Below are 23,670 nucleotides of genomic sequence, written 5' to 3'. Positions count from 1 at the left end.
GAACAATTTGGAACCACCTCCACTACACCTATCCTTACCCCCCCCTTCCATCTGGTCTCTTACACACACAATATATCAACCTTCCTTCTGTCCATCATATCAGCTAGCTATGTCCCTATACCAGTGATATTGACAACATTAAAAGTCCCTACCATCACTACCACACTCCTACCCTTTCTCCTCTCTTCCTGCCATATGAGTGTCGACATCCTCCAGGGTATGTCAGTGAATGCAAAGGGTACTGTACTATCAAATGACTTAAGTGGGTTACAGCAATATTAAGAAAGTGTCACTAATTCTGGCCCATCACCCCCCCCCCCATGTATGTGTGGCATCCTCCAGATGTCCTGCTCTAACAGTTTGAGAGGAATGACTGAGCAGCAAGAGTGTAAATACAGTGTGACATACTGGCATAGAACAGAAATGTATATCAGGTATTACCTGTGCACATGTATGTATGAGTAGGTGTACCTGGCCACCTCATAACAACAGACATGGAATGCAAAACATCAGGTAAATAAGCTGTACATGTTGTACATGTGTGTAATCTTAGTTTCTGTGCATCCAACAGAGTTAGATTTCTACAGCTATTGGTTGTTGCATTGCCCTGACACAGACATGGGTGCTAGTTTAAACATGATTATCAGGTTGAAACTGGAGAGGTGTCCAACTGTGTTATGACCTTGTGTCCATGCCTACTACAAACAGCTATATGACCACCTACATAGTTGTATGGACTCAGCAATACCTCACTTGTAAAACCTGCCTCCACCAAGGTAGAGTAATCCCCTTTGCTGGACAGCAGCAATACACAAATCACATGATCGGTCGCTATATTGGCTGTACAGGGCAAAGTAGGAGCAGGCACCAACTTGTCAGCAAGTCAACCTTTGTCTGAACGAGCATATAAGGTCACAGGTGGATTACTGTAAGGCTGACTATGAGTACAAATTGGACACATCCACCAAGGGCAATCACAAGGCCGTCTTCACATATGTCTGCAATCTTAGAGGCAACAACCCAACCCACCCTGTAATGGTGGTCAATCACACCACATACACACACACACCATATCTATAGCCAACCTGCTGCAGATAGGTTTAGGGCAAACATCACCCCCCCTGGCTCACCATCAGTATAGGTGGATATGCACAGCACCCGCACCCCTACCCTCATCATCAGGGAGCAGGTGCACACTGCCTAATCAAAGTCAACAAAAGCAAGTCTCCATGGGACCTGATAACATTCCTGTCTGCATCCTACATGAACTTAAGCATATGCTTCCAGCTTCATTACACACTGTATGCAAGCAAAGCCTGAGCACCATTGACATCTCATCTGCAATGAAGATGGCCACTGTCATCCTTCTACACAAACGTGAAATATGAATGGTGGTTTATGCAATGTACTGCCCCTTATTGGAGGGAACATGACACATCAGGACCAGGAGTGCAATGCAGGTTCATACTGTGCTGATAGATGACAGGGGTATGATGTGGTTGTAAGTGGTGGCTAATGATAGGCTATGTTGATATTCTGGCTCTGTAAATAAGTTTGGGCAATGTCTGATGCCCTGTGATGTGTTTTCCTGTTTATGTCTTCCAGGTGACATGCAGCAGCAGCCAGCATATATTGCATCTGAAAATGCAGCCATCACCGATGCCATAATCCAGCACCATGGTGTGATGTTCGACCATAGCTGACAAAATCTGCGGGAGCGGACTGCACTGTGGGACAACCTTGTCCACAGAATTAACACCTTGGGCCACCAATGTCTTGTATAGAGTATCTTAATGCATATGTCATTTCAAACTGCATTCGTGGGTGGGGTTTAGTAATGCATACAAGTGCACATCTATGGTGAAGGACAGCAAATTGTGTACTATCAAAGCTTGTACTGTAAATATGCAGAAAAGTAGCATTCATCTTGTACCAATGCCAAATGTGAGTCTGCTGACAATACATCTCCCTCACAACTACATAGGTCCCTCTGGTCTGGATGTGCGATAGCAGCCTGAAGCCGGAGAGTATGGGATTTCCCTGTTGTGGCTCACTAGTACTCCATGCACACAACTGTCACTCTCAGCCATATTGCGATATCTGCATGTTCACTTGTGGTGGGGTTAACTGCATTGCATCACAGTGGTCATCACAGGGGCCTATTTGCAGGAAATGTCACATATCTGTAGCATACCTCACAACCTGTCATTGCAAGAAATCTGGACAAAGACTGACAAAATGGAGGACAAAGGCCCAAAACTAGGGACATATTTTATAAATTAGTGCTATACAGTGCATATAAATGGTGTACACACACCTGTTAAAATGCCAGGTATTTGTGATATACAAAAATGAGAGCACAATAAAACATTTCCAAACCCTTCCAACCTGTTATGTGACCTGTAACCTGTACAATTCAATTGTAAAATAAACACATCTGTTAGGGAAGCAATTATGACACATAAAAAACATACAATATGCTAGCTGCATACATGTGCACAGGCTGAAGTTAATACTGTGTTGAAGCAACTTTTGATATAATTGCAGTATTACATCTTCTTGGGTACACACCTGCCATCAATTACACATACTCTTTGATTAACAGCAAATAACTGTAGCTGTCCTACCAGGATTATAGTTGCCTGCTACAGCAACAGCCATAGTTCACATACAGCTTACGAAGCAGCAAAGAGATCTCATTTGTGAAAGGTATCAGCCCAGAGAAGGGTACACACACATTTCCACAGCATTGCATATATCATGGAACACAGTGAAGACAGTTATCAAATGGTAGTGAAAATATGGGACAACAGTGACATTGCAAAGAACTGGAAATCCCTCCAAATGTTTGGAAAAGACAAGACCCAAACTGGTCAGGGGGCTGCCAGGAGACCTACAGCAAGACTAAAGGAGTTGCAGGAATCTCTGACAAGTACTGGCTGCGTACTACATGTGATGACAATCTCACATATTCTCCACATGTCTGGCCTATAGGGTAGGATTGGAAGATGGAAACCTTTTGTCACACAGAACAACATCCAGGTCTGGGGAATTTCTCAAGAAAAATACATCAGGTCTCCCAAAAGCATGTGGGAAATGTGCTATGGTTTAATGAGACCAAGGTTGCACTCTTTGGCCACAATTCCAGAAGGTTTATTTGGCACAATAACAACAGTGTGCATCACCAAAAGAACACCAGCCCCATAGTGAAGCATGGATATATCAGTGTCCCGCTTTGGGGTTGCTGTTCATAAGCTGGAAGTGGGCCTTTAGCCAAGATGGAGGGGATTAGGAACAGTTCCAAATACCAGTCCCTTTTGGCCCAAAATCTTCATGTGTCTGCTAGAAAGCTGCAGATGGAGAGGAATTACACCTGCCTGGGGGTACTGAGGGAAATTAACATGCATGATGACTACATTTTTTTTGGTAGTGGATGTAGTAAATTTATTTAGTGTCATCTCTCATCATGAAGGTTTGGAATACTATAGACAGATGTTAACCCAATCCAGAAAATATGAACCTACTAAGGTGAATTTTTGGTTGAGGTAATGAAGGTGGTGCTAACCAACAATTTTGTATTCTCTGAGGGAGAGTTCTTCTGTCAAAAGACAGGAGTTGCCATGGGTGCCAAATGTGCACCAGTTTTTGCAAACTTGGTGATGGCAGACTGGGAGGCACAGCATGTACTAGACATACAAGGACAAAATAAAGTGTTATTTACACTTTTTGGATGATGTCCTAATATTGTGGAAAGGGTCTGTAGATGAAGCATTACAGTTTGTGGATTATCTAAATAGCACAGTGGGGCACCTTAAATTTACATCCAGAATAAGTGAAAATGAAATAGATTTTCTGGATATTTTGATCTGGAAAGAACTATCAGGTAGCAAAATTACATCTACGATCTTCAGAAAGAAAACATATTCAAATTCCCTATTGAGGTTTGACAATTGCCATCCTATTCAGCATAAACAAAGTGTCACGAAAGGCCATATGGTGAGATTAAGTAGGCTCATTAGTGAGGATGAAAATTTTGTAGAGGAAACAAATATACTAACAGATATGTTAATGGATAGCGGTTAGCCTTTGGAATTTTTGGTAAAAATAAAAAGGGAAGTGACAAGGAAGAGAAATGCAAGATTTAAACCTATACTGAGAATGCAAGGTGGCCTGAGTGACACTAGTTTTAATGTGGCAACACACTTGGGACAGGATGTCATGGTAGTAGAATACAATGACTGTTCTCAGATGATAATCTTGGGACTGAATAGATTTTGGGAAGGAATATTTGATACTCAGCTCAAATTGAAGCTGGGCAGTAGACCCATAACTACATTTGGTAGAGGTAAAAACTTGAAGGAAATTTTAGAATCAGGTGGCAAGGAGAGGTCCACTGCCTTTAGATCACTAATGAGTAAGTGTGGTTTCTGCAGATTTTGCAAGTACATTAATGATGGCCCGAACATTTCTATCCCTGGCTTCTATAGGAATTTGGAATGCCCTGGCAGATGCAACTGTCAGACAAAATGTGTGGTATATGTTGCATCTTGCACAGCATGTCCGGTGTTTTACGTCGACAAAACTGTTAGAAAATTAAAAGAAAGTATCTTAGAACATCTCCGGAACATTAGGAACAAAAAGTTTGTCAGTTCCTTGTATATGCAGAGTACACAATGCAGGAATTTAAAAAAGTTCTGGTTTTTCATTAAAGACAAAGTGAAGGTTGGTGAGAGGGGGGGGTGACCCTAAGCTAAAAATAGAGATCAGAGAGGTTGAATGGCAAATAAGATTAAATGCCCACAAAAGCCCAGGGATCAATGACTACATAGCAATTAAGCCCATTCTAAAGTGAAGGGCAACAGTTGTTGTTGTTTATCTTTTGGCTTTTCCCGGTTAGGGGTCACCACAGCGGAACTCCGGTCCGCTAGTGATTGGCAGTAGATTTTTACGTACCGAGTTGCCAGCCCTGACGCACAACCTTCAGTGAAGGTACGCCCATTCACACATGTCTCCACACAGAAGATGCTTTAGCTGAGAATCGAATAGGACAACTTCTTACTGTGAGGTGACAATGCTACCGCAGAACTACCAAAGAGAAGGGCAACAGTGATATAACTAATAAGTATGCCACCTAGTGATACAAATTGGATGTTACAACTGTTCATTCTGTATACATATATTTTACTAGTGTTTTTTTTTACATTGTGGTAAAAGAGAGTCGTGCAGAGTCTGTGATGGTTTTTCATTTTTCATTAATTACCAGTTGGATAGTCAATTTTATGTATATACTGCAGTTAGATGAGATTTTTAAGAATGTAGTTTTTTTTGAGGGTGTTTTCTCAGGATAGGATGTCATGCTGCATGGGAAATAAAAGATGAATGTTTGTTTAACACGTTGACTCTGAAGAAGTCCTATAAGGGGTGAAAGCGCTTAGTTCACGTGTTTTTTATCTACTTTTATTTGTTTTTATTGTGAATAAAGTGGTATCACTGCTTCATAGCTGAGCAGGTATTTGTTTTTCTTCATTTTGCAACTTTGTGGGACATACATGACCTTGTTGAGGCCACACGTCAAAATACTGAGGTCATGAATAGACAGTGGGGTGAGAACTTGGAAATCCTCAACCATGGCATGTCTGTGCTAGAGCGTGTGGTAGGAGATGGGTGTTGGCCACGTGGATGTAGGTCAGCACCAACATCAGCTGAGAGTCTATGGGGCCGTGCACCTTCACACTCCCATAGTGACAGTGACACCAGCACTACCATAGGGGGATTGCTGTCCACACCACAACAGAGCAGGCCATGGGCATGTGGTCCTGGCCAGTCCTGTCAGTGACATGGATCCAGCAGACAGCAGTCACCATCAGGAAGCAGTACTGCATCTGGCCTTGGGCCTGGTGGTGCCAGGGAGACCCCCGGCAGGACCAGTTCCTGTGCCCATGGCCAGAGACAGTGAAATGGACACCTCCAATGTACTGTCCACAGCTCTCCAACATACCCTGTGTAGGGCAGTCACATGGCATGACTGTGTGCATACATACACACACATATATGTATCATAGGCAGGTCACCTGCAGACACACACAGCACCTCTGCCCATCTATAGGATACCCTTCCAAACACACACATGATGTCAACCATATGGCCCAGTTTAGGCCTCTAGCAAATCCACACCACACCCTGTGCATATGATGATACCTGTGCCACTTCCCTGTTATTCATACCATCAATGCAGGAACATGCTAATATGGGTCTGATGCACAGGGTGAATATAATACAGTGTAGCTATGTAATACTGTGTAAGGTGCTGTCTGCTTGCATTTGTTATGGGTACACATAATGGTGTATGTACCTTATTAGCCATGATGCATTATTGTTGTTAGTACCAATGACTGAATGCAGTCTGACATGCTGTATTCTGTTTGTGTTCCAGGTGTCTGTGTGTCTGCAGGATGTGGCCTTGCAGACGTTACCAACATGGAATATGGCATAGTGGAAATACACTGACCGTTTCATAGCCAAAGTACAGCTTTATATGTATGTTACCGGGTGTGTCTTCATGCAACAGTGTGTGACCTTGTGCACATACCCCTTGTCACAGACAGGTAGCCTTCAGACATGTCACCTCAGTGTTGTGTAGTACCACAGGCTCATGCATATGGAACACGTTACTGGAGTACTGTCAGTAGGTCCCTCACAAGCTTAGCCATTAGATTAACCACAACAGATTCACCTGTCAGCACCTGTTGCCCTTGCCATTTCTTTCCCATACCCTGATGCAGTTGGTGAGGGCATGCATGGTACTGTGTATGACAGGTTTGTAGCATGTATTGCTGAGTTCACAGGGTGGAACAGGGAGACAAAATGGTATATCCTTCACATACACACAGTAAGGAATGACACAGGGGATGTGCACAGTTGGCAATAGACAGATTAGTAAACCTACATATCCACTTTAATGTACTATGGTGCTACATACACATGACATGCCCCACATAGATTATATGCGTGGGACATAACCCACTACCTCTTACAACATGTAATGTTGTGAATGCCTTCATGGATGGTGAGATAACCCACCAGAAATAGCAGCTGGAGTTATCTATTGCTCCTACAAGTCTGGACAAGTGATAGGGTAACAGATGTTGTATCAGCATGATGTTTCAGTCAGGAATGATATCTGATGCTGGCATGTGTGTCACTACATTAATTGTGACCTATTTGACAACAATATCACATGCGTGGCCATTGTTAGGATATACCTTAGACATCTGTACAGATGACTGATATGGCCTGTGCAATGGTATAACATGCTGCATGTGAGGCAGATGCCATTAACATGCTATATAAAGTAATGCCATCGGGAGGTGGTAAACAGGCGTGGATGGTACACATATCAAAATGGTACAACCCACACAGGATATGATTCTCACACAAACACACACACACACACACACACACACACACACACACACACACACACACACACACACACACACACACACACACACAGTTGCCAGTATTGAGATTAGATCCCCTCTTACTAGGCTGGACAAGGAGAACATAATGGTTAGTTGCCTATCTGGATCCAAGATCCGCAATATCACTCTCTCTCTCTCTCTCTCTCACACACACACACACACACACACACACACACACACACACACACACACACACACACACACACACACAGTTGCCAGTATTAAGATTAGAACCCCTTACCTATCTAGTTATTTCTACTATAGTGTTACCCAGTTATCAGATGCACCACAAAGCTTATATAATTCCACCTTGTCCCAAGGTACTTCTAAGGTGAATGACATCAGCAGGCCTTGTAAAGAAGGGTGATTATAAGTGTACAGGGTGGTACACAGCTCAAAATGGTATAACCTACACAGGATATGATTCTCAACACACACACACACACACACACACACACACACACACACACACACACACACACACACACACAGTTGCCAGTATTGAGATTAGAACCCCTACCTATCTAGTTATTTCTACTATAGTGTTATGCAGTTATCAGACATGCCACAGAGCTTATATGAATTCAGCTTGTTCTGATGTACTTCTAAGGTGAATGACATAATCAGGCCTTGTAAATTAGGATAATGGGTAGTGTACAGGGTGGTACACAACTCAAAATGGTATAACCCATACAGGATATGATTCTCACCCAAACACACACACACACACACACACACACACACACACACACACACACACACACACTTACTTGCCAGTATTGAGATTAGAACCCTTGCCTATCTAGTTATTTGTACTATAGTATTATGCAGTTATTGCACACACTACAGAGCTTACTGGGCTGACAACTGTCCAAAGGTGCTGATAAGGAGAATGACATCAGCAGGATTGATAAAGTAGGGCACTGGGTGGGAAACGTATCAAAATACTTCTTCCTACAAACATACAAACTTACACATACACTTATATACCCACACACACATTTGCCAGATCTAAGGGTAAAACCTCTGCCTATCTAGTTATTTGTGCTATAGTATTATGCAGTTTTTGCACATGCTACCGAGCTTACTGAGCTGACAACTGTCCAGAAATGCTGAGAAGGGGAATGACATCAGCAGGATTGATAAAGTAGAGCACTGGGTGGGAAACTTATCAAAATACTTCTTCCTACAAACATACACACTTACACACCCACACACACATTTGCCAGATCTGAGAGTAGAACCCCTGCCTATCTAGTGATTTGTACTATAGTATTACACAGTTATCACACGTGCTACAGAGCTTACTGGGCTGACAACTGGCTAAAGGTGCTGATAAGGGGAATGAAATCAGCAGGACTGATAAAGTAGGGCACTGGGTGGGAAACTTATCAAAATACTTCTTTCTACAAACATGCACACTTACATACAGAATTATATACCCACACACACATTTTCCAGATCTGAGGGTAGAACCCCTGTCTATCTAGTGATTTGTACTATAGTATTATGCAGTTATCGCAAGTGCTACAGAGCTTACTGGGCTAACAACTGGCCAAAGGTCCTGATAAGGGGAATGACATCAGCAGGACTGATAAAGTAGGGCACTAGGTGGGAAACATATCAAAATACTTCCTACAAACATACACACGTACACACAACCTTACATACCCACACACATTTGCTGAATCTGAGAGTAGAACCCCTGCCTATCTAGTGATTTGTACTATAATATTACACAGTTATCGCACATGCTACAGAGCTTACTGGGCTTACAACTGGCCAAAGGTGCTGATAAGGGGAATAATATCAACAGGACTGATAAAGTGGGGCACTGGGAAGTGTTATGGGTGGGAATGGCCTAAAACTGTTTCAACTATGAACAAACACTCCCTCACTTTCATCAACACAACTGTCACACACACACACACACACACACACACACACACACACACACACTTGCCAGTATTGAGATTAGAACCCCTACCTATCTAGTTATTTGTACTATAGTGTTACACAGTTATTGCACACACTACAGCACTTATAGGTGTGATAGGTGTCCAATGATACTTCTAAGGTGAATGACAGCAACAGATCTTGTGAAGTAGGGAAATGTGAAGTGCACTGAGTGGGAACACTCTCCTAATACTTAGACCTATGGACACACACAAACACAGGCAGGTGATGTGATATTATAACCCCAACCTCAGTACTATTACACAATTGGGCTCACCTTTTATGCTGGCATGTGCAACTGTTTACAACTGGTATGCCACTGTCCACCACAGCAGGACATCACTGTATGCCATTCAGGGTATCTGTGTATGTGACTCACTCTGTCTGTGTTTCCCTGTCTCTCTCTCTCTCTCTCTCTCTCTCTCTCCCTATTACTGTCTGTCTCTCACTTCCCCACATCTATGTGTGTGTATGCTTGACATATGTTATCTGTTGCCCATATATAGGTCTGTGTATCACATGCAACAGATGCAGATATATCACATATGAGCCTCCTACAACTAGCTGAGGGTAATCCTGTCTGATATGTGTGTGTAGGGACAGTTAAGGCATACATAGCTGTCTGTATGCACAGACATATATACACAATACAGTCATATAGTCCGATGTGGGTTCCAACATGTCCTGTGATTCTCTATGTGTAGGAACATGCCCAGTGTGACCTTCTATAGTTAGAGTGGGATTTTGTGTGCTACAGCCATACCTCTCAGGAGTACACAGGACTTTCCTCAGGGCACCAGGTTTGTTTCGCAGACATTTTCGGACATGCCTGTAGTCTGACACTGCAATGTATTGTGTCATTACCTAATGGCAGACATCCTCAGATCATCACAGTGCTTTACCAGAGGAATATTAGTTGTATGATATGTAGACTAATATTATGAGGCTAGCTATGTACATTCTTGCCCAACAAGGCCAGTTGTGAGGTGTGGCTACAGCCAGTTGAGTGATGACATGCTGTGTAAACAGTCCAGCAACTTGGTGATATACTGGCTGGGGAACTCCTGCTTGTATGGTATCTTTCTAACTTTTGATGTCATATCCTGGTGTGGCCATACCTCTCATCTGTACATTTTTTGGCAGATTGTCCAGGTGTTTGGATAGAGGTTTCATCCAGTCTATGTAAGCTTATGTTTTTTTATGGCAAGTTAGTTACATATAATTGAAGAGTGATGTTACAAAATAATGACAGACATTACTGTTTCAGACTGCATAACCTTCAAACAATTCCCTCTACTGCAAATCCCTCACCTACCAACTTTCTCAGTATGTAAGGGCAATATTTACAACACATGCCTATCATTGTGCCTTTGTTCCACTTTTATTTCTACCCTTGTCCAGATGTCTTGCTGTCAGAGGTTGGAAGTTATGGGTGTGGATACAGAGTGCATTCTACTGTCCAGACATGTCCATTATATGTAAAAGCAAACATAAAAAAAATTGAAAATACTAATGGCAATTGTACCAAAAAGCACTATATTCACAAAAGCCTTAGCATCTTGACTAGACAGCCTTCAAGAAGTCCATTATATGTGTAGTATATTCCACATGACACTGTGACTTACATATATGTCAGTGGCAGAGCCGTAGGTGTAACTGACATGCATAATAGTTGGCACAGCAGTTATCTGCACATGGCTCTGTCAAAGACAGCACTGTACCTAGGGCACTACAAGACAACAGCTAGGAGAACGTGCAGGACAGATCATGGCAGTATTAACCATACATACATACATACACATAGCTCATTGACCCCTGCATATTGTGGACATACATGTTTTCATGTGTATTGGGACAGCCCTGCCAATGTGTGCTGTGCTGCTATTTCCCTGCAAACATACATGTTACAGCATTTCTGTGGGTATATGGGGGGGCACACCTGTCAGTTGTACACATTTGCACAGACTGTGCTGATATTTGCTTTACATTTTGGTTCCATTTACCATACTATTGTGCCCTGTCTTGGGTACTAGAGGCATATCAGTAAAGACCACAGGTCAGATTGTAATGGCATAGATTTGAGTTTCAGACTTTTTACCCTTCATAGCCTTACTGCAACTGCAAGACCTGCTGTGCTATCACTGTGCGAGTCTGTGGGGGTGGGGGGTAATTCAACATTGCCACCATTTGTGGGCCTTTGCCAGACATTTCTGTCTGGTTTTCTACAGCTGACTTGCTGTGTGGGTCTGCGGGGTGGGTATGGAACCCCCACACTGACATTCATGCCTGTGACCTATGACCGCCCAGTTAGTTGGCCCCACACATATACTGCAGCGGGATTTGCCATGTTGGATACTACTGCATAGTGTGGGAAGGCCAGTATTGGGAAGACATTTCCTGGTGTCCCACATAGTTGTCAGTTGTCCAAGTAGGTCACCCCATTCCCTTGCATGCATGCAGCATTACCATAGATATGCTTTAATTCTGCTATTTTCCTTTTTTTCTTTTTCCCTTTCTCATTTTCACCCCCTTTTAAGCCCTGAGGCAACCCAGTCCCCAAATGTAACCAGTCCTGCTATTTCCGTTTTTTTGTTTCTTGTTTTAGGCCCAGTGCACTCTACGCAAACCCATTTAGCTAAGGTAAACAATGAGAAATGGCCCTCCCCTGGACACGAACACACTTTTCATTTCATGGAATAAGTCAATACAGCCTGAGACACACACCCTTGCTTAGCTGCATTTAGCTAAGCTCATCTGGGAGCCGTGGAGCTCCAGTGTGCTTACACCAAGCATGACAAACCCCCTTTTCATGTCTGCTGCTCCTCCTGCTTACACCACTGCCTTATAGCGGCTACACGGTTAGGTGCAGTTTGGCACTTAGAAACTTTTTGTGGTTCAGTAAATTTCCCCTCATTTGCATACCCCACTGCCTTAGTCCCTAGTTACTGCACTACACCAGAGCTTTTAGCAACCACTGTTCCCTGATATTGTTTTGATCCTGCATGCCATAGACTATAATGGCAAAATGCAGATTTCCATTAAAATTATGTTTTCACATTTTTTTTTTTTTAATTTTCGGCACAATCCCATTTGTGTACCACTGCCCTATGCTTAAATGGCCGAGATGGGCATTTACAAAAATGAAACACTTTTCCATGCCAGTGGCCATATATTTGGCCATTGGCATAGATTATAATACATGCTTTTATTTGAGCTGTCATGCTTCCGTTTTAATTTTTCAGAAATGTATTCGTCTAGTAGCTGAATACTTGTCTGCAACTAACACTATTCATGCACAGATGCCTGCCTGCTTGCTGAATCACTAATTCACCTCATTTGCATGGTTTTCACCAGTAAATGAGGTAATTAGCATTATTCAGTGGTGTCCATGCAGGAATAGCGTAGGCAGGCTCGTGCACATCAGAACAGTAGTTTACTGGATCGCTCGGCGCCCATATTCCATGCAGGAATGGCTACACTGTTCCTGCACAGCGATTTCTGTGTATTGAATCCCAGAGATTCTCTTGCTGACATCATACATTTCAATGGTCCAGATTTTTGCAGAATGTCCAGATTTTTGCCTGATATTTTTGGTTGTTCTTAAATTTTGTGGTTCTATGGCTAATTACTGAGAATTAAAGTAATTGAATGATAACATACATTTCAGTTTCTCACTTCAAATCCTTTAGAAAATGTATGCTTATACAAATCCTGTTATTCTAGCATCTTTATGAGTTTAAAAGAACAATATTTAAAATCTGTCCCTATTTATGGCCCATCGTCCCCCTATTGTTTTAGGCTGTGTCCAGATTTCTTGAGAAAAGAGGTTGAGAAGTATGCTTGCAGTTAATTCAATGGATCTGTACTTCTTTGCTTCTGTTAGAGGTGTTATTTTCTGCAGCTAAAAATATAATTTGTTGCTTCTACAGAGACAGACCAGATGTTAGAAGAGAGTCTCATCACTAAGGAAAGAATATTAAGCAGATGTAAACCCAAGTTTCTGCAAAGGTATGGATTTAAAAGCACACCAGAGCCTGAGAGTCCGTGCATTTGAAAGCAGTTAATGAGGAGTGTGCTCGTGTGTGCATGCAGGTGTTTGTGTGTGTGTGTGTGTGTGTGTGTGTGTGTGTGTGTGTGTGTGTGTGTGTGTCTCTGAGTATGCACATTCATATCTCTCAATCTTCCATCTCCAAAATGAGGGACACTGCCACTCATAATTTAGAACAAATGGGCAAAATGTGGAACACTTACTAACGACTTACTAACAACTTCAACTAGAAAGCTCATGGGATAGCTAAAATGTGATATTTTTACTTATAGAGTAGGTCTTTTAATGAAATAATATGATCCAGTTCTATTTACCATTGATAACAGTTAAAATATTGCTAACACTGAATGTGTGACAGACCCTTTCAATATGGAAGTTTGAGGAACATGAACTTTTTAAGACCCCAAGTGAGGAATATTCCTCAAAATGAGACACACTTGAGAGGTAAGTGTGTGTGTGTGTGTGTGTGTGTGTGTGTGTGTGTGTGTGTGTGTGTGTGTGTGTGTGTGTGTGTGTGTGTGTGTCTGTGTGTGAGATCCATTCCTTAAGCCTCAAAGATCAGTCCCTGGAGCAGAGTAAGTGCATGCTCATGTCAAAGCATTGTAGCCATAGGTGTCTAAGATCAAACTGAAAACACCACCTGGAAAATGCAAACTGAAAACATTCACACACACTGCATTGTATCAGTGAAGAAAATAGATACAGCATTTAGTTTAAATTGTTTAGCATACTCATTTAAATAAATCCTAATATAAGTTAGAAAAACAAACAATGTAAGGGTAAGCGAGGTTCCGTGAAAAAATAAGCCTCCCTATAGTTTAGATTTTGTCTTGCAAATCACTATACCATTGAATGAACCATTGCAACATATCTAAGTATAGCCCCATCTAACTCTTAGTTTGATGAGTACGACAGCTCCACCGAAGGAGCCAATGAGTACTGTCATGGCTGTTACATCACACTGCAGACATTTATTTCTAACAATTACTTCTTATCAGTTAAAAGCAGCACTTTATAGCAGGGTAAAGGAACACTTGTAATACGTACATCCTTACATAACCTCTATCTGTCTTTGTTCCAGTGACTTCTGTTGCCCCCCCCCCCATGCTCTCTGTTAGAGGGGCAGTAAAGCAGCAGTACATTAATCTCAACTCTGAGACAGAAAACTAGTCAACATATATAGTTCCCTCTTCTCACAGTGTCCAAAGCAACCTTGAATTGTTCTTGATCTCAGGTCTCACCAGCTGCTAAAGTCTTTGCCATAGGCTTGCCGTAGCTCAGATTTCCTTCTGCAGTAATAACCACGGCCCTAAGGAGGAGGACAAACATCTATCCTGCTGTTTTATCTGTTTGTGCTTTTTTCCATCTGCACTAGTAAACAAGAATAATATTCCTACAATTAATATCTTATTTCCTTACAAGTAACATAAAACAAGATGATAATTTGTTTTTGTTTAGCTTCAGCTGTTTATGCTCATAATTTCTTAATACCCTATAATGTTTAAAGCATCATAACTATCTTCCAAACAACAGATGGTGACAGTATAAATAGTGACTGCAGAAAGAAATGCACTACAAGCTAGACGCAGTTCATGTTTACATATAAATATCTAATAGAATAGCGTGGTGATACTTATGAATCTATAAGAAAAACAATGAAGAATGTTTAGAATATTTCAAAATTTGTTTCATTCTCTGCCCAACATTTTAAGTAATTCATTCAGCAGTGAAAATAACTTGCTTGATGTAGAATGTACTGTAAAAAATATTTCAAAGACTGATACATAATATGGAGGATTATGATCAAGTCTCTGATTATAACCATTGTGTTAAATGTTCGAGAAATGGATGCCAAGAAATTCACCTCAAGAGCTAAGCTCAAGAGAAGAATCTTGGCGTCCATGTTGAGAACACATAATACAGGGTTACGATCGCAATCCCAGTCATAACACACAAAGTGTTTGCTGCCTTTCATAGCTGGTAATGCACTTGGCAAGCACTGTAAAACGGGTGACAGCACACATCAAGGCAATATTTTATTTAAAAAACAGGGACAGATTGGCAACACGAAAGACAGAAACAATGCTGTTTTTTGAGTTCTGCCACAATGATTTGCTGTCAGTCATTGTCATTTGTGAGTTACTGTCCAAAACCCAATCTTAACTGTGCTTGAAGGGGTGTTTAAAAATTAAGATTGGGTTTCGCGGTACTGCAGCACTTAACTTTTAGTCTTTTTGACAATATTGGAGTGTACTCATGGAGCTCCATGCACAAGCATATTCTTCATTCCTATAATTTCTTAGATATGTGCATTTCTGTTCAGAATTATTAATATGATATGTACTATCAAGGAATAAAACATTTGATTTGAATGTTAGGACTAACAAATATGACAGTTGTGACCTACTCTGAAGGAATGTTTCTAACTAAAGTTCTGATCAAAATTATGGAGAATTGGTAGAACCATGAGGTTGTATTGTTCAGACCAGTCCCTTACTCAAAGCTTTGGTGGCTTGTAATTATTCTACATAGATTCTCAGTACACTTTTATAGCCATAACTCACAACATAGTGTATGCTTTTGTCTTGCTCCACAGGCAGTTCTGCACAATTAGGTTCACAGGTAAATTCTGGGCAATCAGTCTGCAGACTATTACATGCTTAAATAATAACAAATCAGTTAGCTGTGAAAAATACTTAGCCTTGATATGAAAAAATAATTTATTATTTTCTACATTAAAGAATTACAGAAGACAAATGCCTGTATTGTAAGACTCTGGTCCAAACAATCACATTGACAAAGCCATGAAGATGTGCTCACCGAATGAAATGCAGGTTCCTACCTTTGGTTCTTTCCAGTTTTTCACATCTTAAACAGACTCCTATTATGAGTCATTCTCACAAATAATAAATAAATAAATGTTGCTTCTTTCCTACTTGCTCCAAGGTAATAGCAAACCTCCATTCAGAGTGCAAATAACTTAGGCATGACTCTAAGATATGCAACCTATTATATTCATCTTATTTTCTTAATGAATGCATATGTTGTTAGATTAATGGGAGGTATTTAAAGTTAGCCATCCTTTGAGTGGATGTTCATCAAATTAAATACAGGATCACAACTTTTGCAATTATATTTATTTTATTGTAGTTATTTGTTAACAGGTACGTGGGTTGGTTTATGAACCCTCAGTAAGGGAAAATACAAGAAACATTTGGAGAGTGTAATGTAGTCAGTCAGCCCCACACTGACAGTTATGACTGAACCCCAGACTCCGGAGCTATAAGGCAGAGATTATACCGTACAACCACTGTGCTGCCTGGTAGGTTGTGGACACTTTTTCAGTACACTTACTTTAGGGTTCCACATCATGTTGTATGACAGTTTGACTCTTAAAGATGACCACTGAAGGGTGTATGAAATTCCATTTCAGAATTTAAGTGTGCAGAGTAGAGCATTAGGAAATTAGGTGTTTTTTTTTTTACAAATGACATGCTGAAAAAGTTGAAAATATGGGCCCCACTTGCCAGAAACCTCCCAGTTTATACCCATTTGTTAAAATCAGTGAAGCAACATTGGTATTCCAAAAGAGAAAGGAGGATTGATGTGGACATTTAATCGATTCCAAGACACTGAAGAGTAGGTTAATTATAGCTCTCCCAGTGTGAAAAAAGAGCTGTAAAAAGCCAGTAACAGCTAATAATCCTAATAATCTAGATAAAATGTGGTTACTAGCTAATTACCATATTGCCTAGATGTCAGCAAAGAAGAAATCTGAAGAACTTAAGGGGAAATAAACTAGAAAGGGGGAAGAAGAAACTCTGGTGGGGAAGAGTGTTGCAGGTGTTAAGCAATAAAGTAGTTCAGGTTTCAGTTTTGATACAGGAGATGGCTTGCAGTAGTTTAGAGAAAAAAAGAAATCAAATACATTTATGGTGTTCAAAATAAGTGAGAAACTGAATGGATATATAAAGTCAAATGACAAAAGACTGTAAAGAATAGAATAAGCTTTAAGTAGCTATCCAGTTGAGCTGATAAAACCAGAGATTGAAATGAAGGAAAGACTGGCTGAATAAGATGCTTCTCAATAAGTCTTTCAAAAAATTGAGGAATTAGAAGATAGAGCAGACAGAGAAAATCTGAAATTTCCTGTTATGCCACACAAAAAAATGGAAGAAATAATTTTACGAAATTGCAAATAAACAACTGAACAGGTATGCCATAGCAGGATTTGTTAAGTGAAAGGGCACACAGTGTGCATGTTCCAAATATGAACATGAGGAAGAAGCTAAGACCCCCACTAGTAAAGATACAGTTGTTCCTTCGGCTTTTCCTGGTTAGGGGTTGCCACAGCGGAACTCCGGTCTGCTAATGATTGTCAGTAGATTTTCACGGTGCCGAGGTGCCAGCTCGACACCTGACCTTCAACAAAGGCACGCCCATTCATGCATGTCTTTCGAATTCCACTCGACCGCGGGGTGGACATGCAGACTCCACACAGAAGGCGCTCCAGCCGAGAATCAAACGGGAGACCCTCTTGCTGTGAGGTGACAATGCTACCACTGCACCACCATGGCTGTGATACCAATAAAAAGAGCTGCTCCTGAAAAAATTGTAGCTGAACGGAAGAGTGGTAACATTTGAGGAAACCAAAGTGTTTGTGCAAAATGATTATTCACTGTATACCAGGCAGAAGAGAAGCAAGTTAATCCCTGCAATCAGGGACATCGAGATGCAGGTGTGAGATTCAAGTTTCTATATTTAGCTGTTTTTAGAATATTTTTTCCTGTAAAACCAAATACATTTTCGGATGAGAACAGGCTAAGCAAGCAATAAAACTTTTCCCAGCAAAGAGTGAGTCAGCAATCTGAAGGGGACTCTGCTTCTAATTCTCTGGCAATAGCAAAGTCCATAGAGAGAACTTGCCAGTGAGAACTTTTCCATTATTCCAAATGAAAATCATTTTGAGACTGAATACAGCTCAGGAGCTAACTAGACAATTCAAGAGTACCTTGGACTTGAACCAGAGGACTGTGCTGGGTGGTCAAGATGATAAGGAAGAAGACCAGCAATACTGTGAAAGAAGGAACTATAGATGTACTTCCATCCGTCTCTGCCTCAAATAACTGAGGTGCTAATCGAACCAGCATTGCCTGGACTGCAGTAGGGCTTTATCCCTCCATTCCACGGTACTGGCATGAGCAATATAATGTGATCTTGGGCAGCTAGATGTAAAAGTGTACTGATCACATAAATATCTCCCCTGTTTTTATACAGGTGGAAGTGTAAACTAATATACTCAGTTACACTGCAGACAAGGACATTTTCTGTCTCTAAGTAAACAGGCTACAAAATGGAAAACATGAAAAATTGCAGATTTCTGGTATTTGAAAAGATTTGTTCTTTGCATTAGTAAAGTTATTAGCTGTTTTGTTTCTCTCTTTGCAATCAACAAGTGCCAGCAGCTGCAAATGGTATGTCTACGGGTGCAGGCACTTAATCAGGAAATGACTGAAATATGTGCTCGAGGGATCATAGGATCACAGGAGGTTACTAGGCTAATGACCCTAAAGCCTTTTTAAGCATAGTCATTCATGCCCCAATTTTCCCAATTATTAATGTCCATGGGCTAAAATGGCTTTGGTATATTCTGTGCCTTAGGGCATCTGCAAACTCCCATGTCCATAAGAGCCACAGCTGACAAGTCATGGATGAATTTGCAATTTTCCATCCATTGGTCCAAACTGAATTTTAATAGGCGTATGGAAAACCTCTGTTTCATATGAATGGGGAGTCTGTTTCAGAGAACGGGTAACCTCTGAGACATACACCTGTCCCTCCAGCATGTCACAGACAAAGTTTGGATTTTTAGATCAGGTAATTCTAGTGCTGTTTGTTTTGCAAATGTGTAGCAGATCCATCAGAGCTCAATCAGAGAATGCCTTTTAGGTTAAGCATGGATAGCCCCTCAGTAGTGTGTAGGAGACAGGGCTGTGAGGTGGTCCACATAGGGCATATTATTTACATCCCATATTCTTTTACTGAGAAAAGCCTGTAGTCACTCCTCTGTTGTAAGTGCCTGGTAAGGTACATGCAGAAAGGTGCACACTGTACTTGATTATTAGTCTAGCGAGGGGTGAGTATATTAGACTATGATCTCCTTAGATATAGATGATATGCCCTTGCTTATAAGCTGTGCCACATAGAAGGATTTTCTTACTACCATGGACACATGGTGATAAAAGTTCAGATTACTGTCAACCTGAGTTTCTAAGTCCCTTATCACTTCTCTTAGGGGGAGTTGTTGTCACTGTTGTAAATTGCAGGGGTGTTTATCTTTCCTTAAGGGTATAACTATGCATTTTTTTTACATTGAGTTTTAGGCCATGGTTCTGGCACCAGTTATTTGTCTCTGTCAGACCCTCCTGGAGGATATCTACAACTTTGGGAGATTCAGTGATTGCATCCAGCTTGCAGTCATCAGCAAATTTGGTCAGCCAAAGGCCGTCTACATTTGCCTTGACTTCAGAGAAGTATATTCCAAACAAGAGAAGTCCCAGTTCCGAGCCCTGTGAGACACCAGTAGTAACAGGCCTCTTGGTGGAGGTGAATTCTGCCACTCTAACTTCATATGTCCTATCTGCGAACCATTTGGCTATCCATCGAGTAGCACAGTGATTTAGGCCTAAATATGGGTGTTTGCCTATAATACCCAAGTGAGGTATTGTGTCAGATACCTTTGCCAGGTCAAGGTAGACAATATATACCATTTTGCTCTCATCTGTGGTCTAGTGACCTTCTCAAAGAAATCTACCATGTTTAGTAGGCATGACCTGCCCTTGACAAAACTGAACTGGGATGGGTCCAGTGTTTGAAGATTTTCCATATCTCTGTTTATCAGGTCCACAATAATTCTTTCCATGGTCATGCATGTAAGACTAGTCAAACGTATGGGTACCTAGTTCTGGTTTGTTGATGGTCCAACTTTGTGTAGAGGGATAACTGTTGCAGTCCTCCATTCCTTAGGGATAAAGCCTGTATTGAGGCTGTGATTGAATAGAGATTCTAGGAGGCCTGACAGGTCATGTTTTAGGTTATTTAGGAGACATCCTGAGATATTATCAAGACACACTAATTCATTAGCAGGACACATTAGCTCTGGAGAATACAGTGAAGACTTGCTTTAGAGATAGAGGGTATTTCACTGGAGGGAACTAGGAGTGATGGGGATAAAAGTTTGATATAGGAAGTTCCATTTACTATTAGTTTAGTACGCTGTTCGGTGTTCCCTTTAAGGTTGCATACATAACTGAAAAATGCCTTATAGTTATCCTTAGCCTGGGAGGCTATTTTCCCTCAAAGTTGCCTTTGGTGGACTTGATTAGTACCCTGAGTTGATTAATGAGACTGATGAGGAAGATTTTTCTGTCTTTTGGGCATAGCCTTTCCTATGTTTTGACAGAGTTTTCTTTTCTTTTCTTTTTTTTATTGTACAACCTATTTAGACTGGGGGTCCACTAAGAGGGCCTGTTTTTGGAGTTTATCCCAAGTTTACTTTGGTTTGCTACTGCTGTTTCTGTGCAGTTATTTACATGCTTGTACAGGGTTTACGTAAACAGCTCTGCACAGGCCACCATGTTCTTTGAGTTTGGGAGGGCTGGAATTTAGCCATGCCATCACTTAATAGGATGTGGTTTGCCTTGGAAAAGTTCTTAAAGGTTTTGGGGTTTGCTGGGAGTTCAGCCTTTATATTTATTTCAAGGGTGACTGTTTTGTGATTGATCTGACCAGTGAGCACATTACAAAATAGGGGTGTGCAATATTCCCTCATACTTGTGAGTACCAGATCCAGGATTTTTGTACCCCTAGTAGGTATGCAGACTAGCGATTCCAGGGTGCTTGCATTGACAAAATCCAATAATCTTTGAGCCCGCATGTTAGTGGTTGTGTATGTATCTCAGTTTATGGTGGGATAGTCAAAATCACTCATGAATATGATGTTGGGCTGAATTGTGAGTGACTCAAGTACATTCAAGTACTAATAAAATGTAGTTTTGTTCCTGGATTACTGGGGTCAAATCAATATGGTGTAAATGGAATTTAAGATTAAATGGGACTTATTTAAATATAAAAAGTCAGTAAGATAATTATATTATGGAACTGATTTTTCAGAGGTATTTATTGATTTGAATAACTGGGTTGGAAAGAAATAGTCACAAAAATATTGACATGGCCTGAGTCTTTAATACATCTTTTTAGAACTATAAACTTGATAGAGTTAATAAAAGAATAAAGTTTCTAAGGAAAAATGTAGACTATTTCCAAATGAAAGTAATAAGGCTAGGTATAAAAATAACAGAACCGTGTTTAGAAGACTTTTGAGGAAGATCAGAAGAAATTATGAAATGAAATTGGTGAAATGTATTCCTGATAATAAGAAGGCTTGTTACAAACATCTTAATCAATTTAGAGACAGGAAGACTGATTTCAATAATGTGCATACTAATGAAATAATTACAAATGTAGGATATCTGGCTGATTTATTTTGCATACAATAGTTGTCTCTAAAAAAGTAATTGCATTAAGGATGAGGTTTTTGTTTAATTTGGATGGGGATTGACTTAATTTGTTTGGACAAATAAGGGGGTGCTGAAAAGTTCTAAGCCCAACCAAGAAGGGAATGACATGGAGCTATGAAACTTACAAGTTATTCAACATCTTCTCTTTGAAGTTCAACACACTTGGCACATCATATCTAAAGTTTCTGTAACCATGCCAAAAAAAAGTCTGAAGTTTGGTCACTGAAATGCTGCTGCAATCACCGTTAAATCACTCAAAAATGCCACCCTTTCTAACTCTTTTTAAGGTTTGGAAATAGGAAATAGTCAGATGGAGCAAGATCTGGTGATTCATAGCCGGCCTTATGCATAGGCCAACTAGGTGGCCGCCTAGGGCGCCGGTCTAGCAGGGGCGCTTTTCCAACATTTGTTTGGTGTAGGTAGGCCAGGATGGGGGCACCAGTGGTGTGGTGAGGGACACCATGGAGCCCTTTTGCCTAGGCCACCAGCTGACTTAAGGCCGCTCCTGAGTCAGATGAAGCAAGATCTGGTGAGTAGGGTGGATGGTCTATGCACTCAAACCCCAATTTTGTCTAATGAACAGGTACATTGTCTTGCAAAAGGAGAACTCCTTTCTGCAGCTTCCCTCTCTTTTTTTCTTTCAGTGCCTTTTTTAATCAGCACAGCAGGACACAGTAGTATTCTGCATTAACTGTTTGGCCCCTTGGAAGATAGTCAGTCATTACAACACCTTCCTGATCTCAAAACACTGTGGCCATGACCTTTCCTGTTTAATTTTAAGTCTTGAACTTCTTTGGCCTTGGTGAACCTAAGTGCCACCATTGCATGGACCGTTGTGTCAGGATTGTAGTGGTGTAACCACGTTTCATCAACAGTAATTAGTCATTCCATAAAGTTATCACCAGCTTGATGGAAATGCCTCAAAATCAACTTGGAAGTGTCCACTCGATGGCTTTTCTCATTAGCATTCAAACATTTGAGCACTCACTTGGCTGACAGCTTCTGCATACCCAGCTGCTCATGGATTATAAACCCAACACATTCCCTGGATGTCTGTAGTATCTCAACAATAGTTTTGGCTGATATTCATCGATATGCCAAAATCAGTCACGGACATGGTCAACAATTTCAGGGGTTGGCACCATTTGAGGCCTCCCAGACCTTGCTGGATCTTCGTTCTCGAAATCTCCATGCTGAACGTTTGCACACCACTTCTTCACAGTTGAATAAGGAGGGTACTTGTCACTCAGTGTTTGCTTCATACATTCATGGATTTCATTTAGACTTTTCTTCTGCAGGAGTAAGAACTTCATCACAGCTCCAAATTCCACACTTGAAAATTCTACACTTTTCGTTGACATTGTTCAATGATCTGAAACAATGTCAAAACACAGAGTTATAATTCTGCAAACTGGCACTTTACAAGGTGAAATAACTCTCTTGTCAGCTACAGAGGCAAAATAATGCTCAAAAGTTAACAAGTTGGTCAGACTTAGAACATTTCAGCACCCCCTCATATTAATACTAAAGATCTGGGAAAAAATAATTCTTCTAATGGGATCAACTGATATTTTCTTAAGTCTATTTTAGAAAGTCTTATGCCTTC

The sequence above is a fragment of the Protopterus annectens genome, chromosome 2.part1, assembly GCF_019279795.1.
Source record: "Protopterus annectens isolate FY-2018-M chromosome 2.part1, PAN1.0, whole genome shotgun sequence".
NCBI classification, from domain to species: domain Eukaryota; kingdom Metazoa; phylum Chordata; order Ceratodontiformes; family Protopteridae; genus Protopterus; species Protopterus annectens.
The sequence above is the reverse complement of the archived record's forward strand: the minus strand, read 5'-3'. Positions refer to the sequence as shown.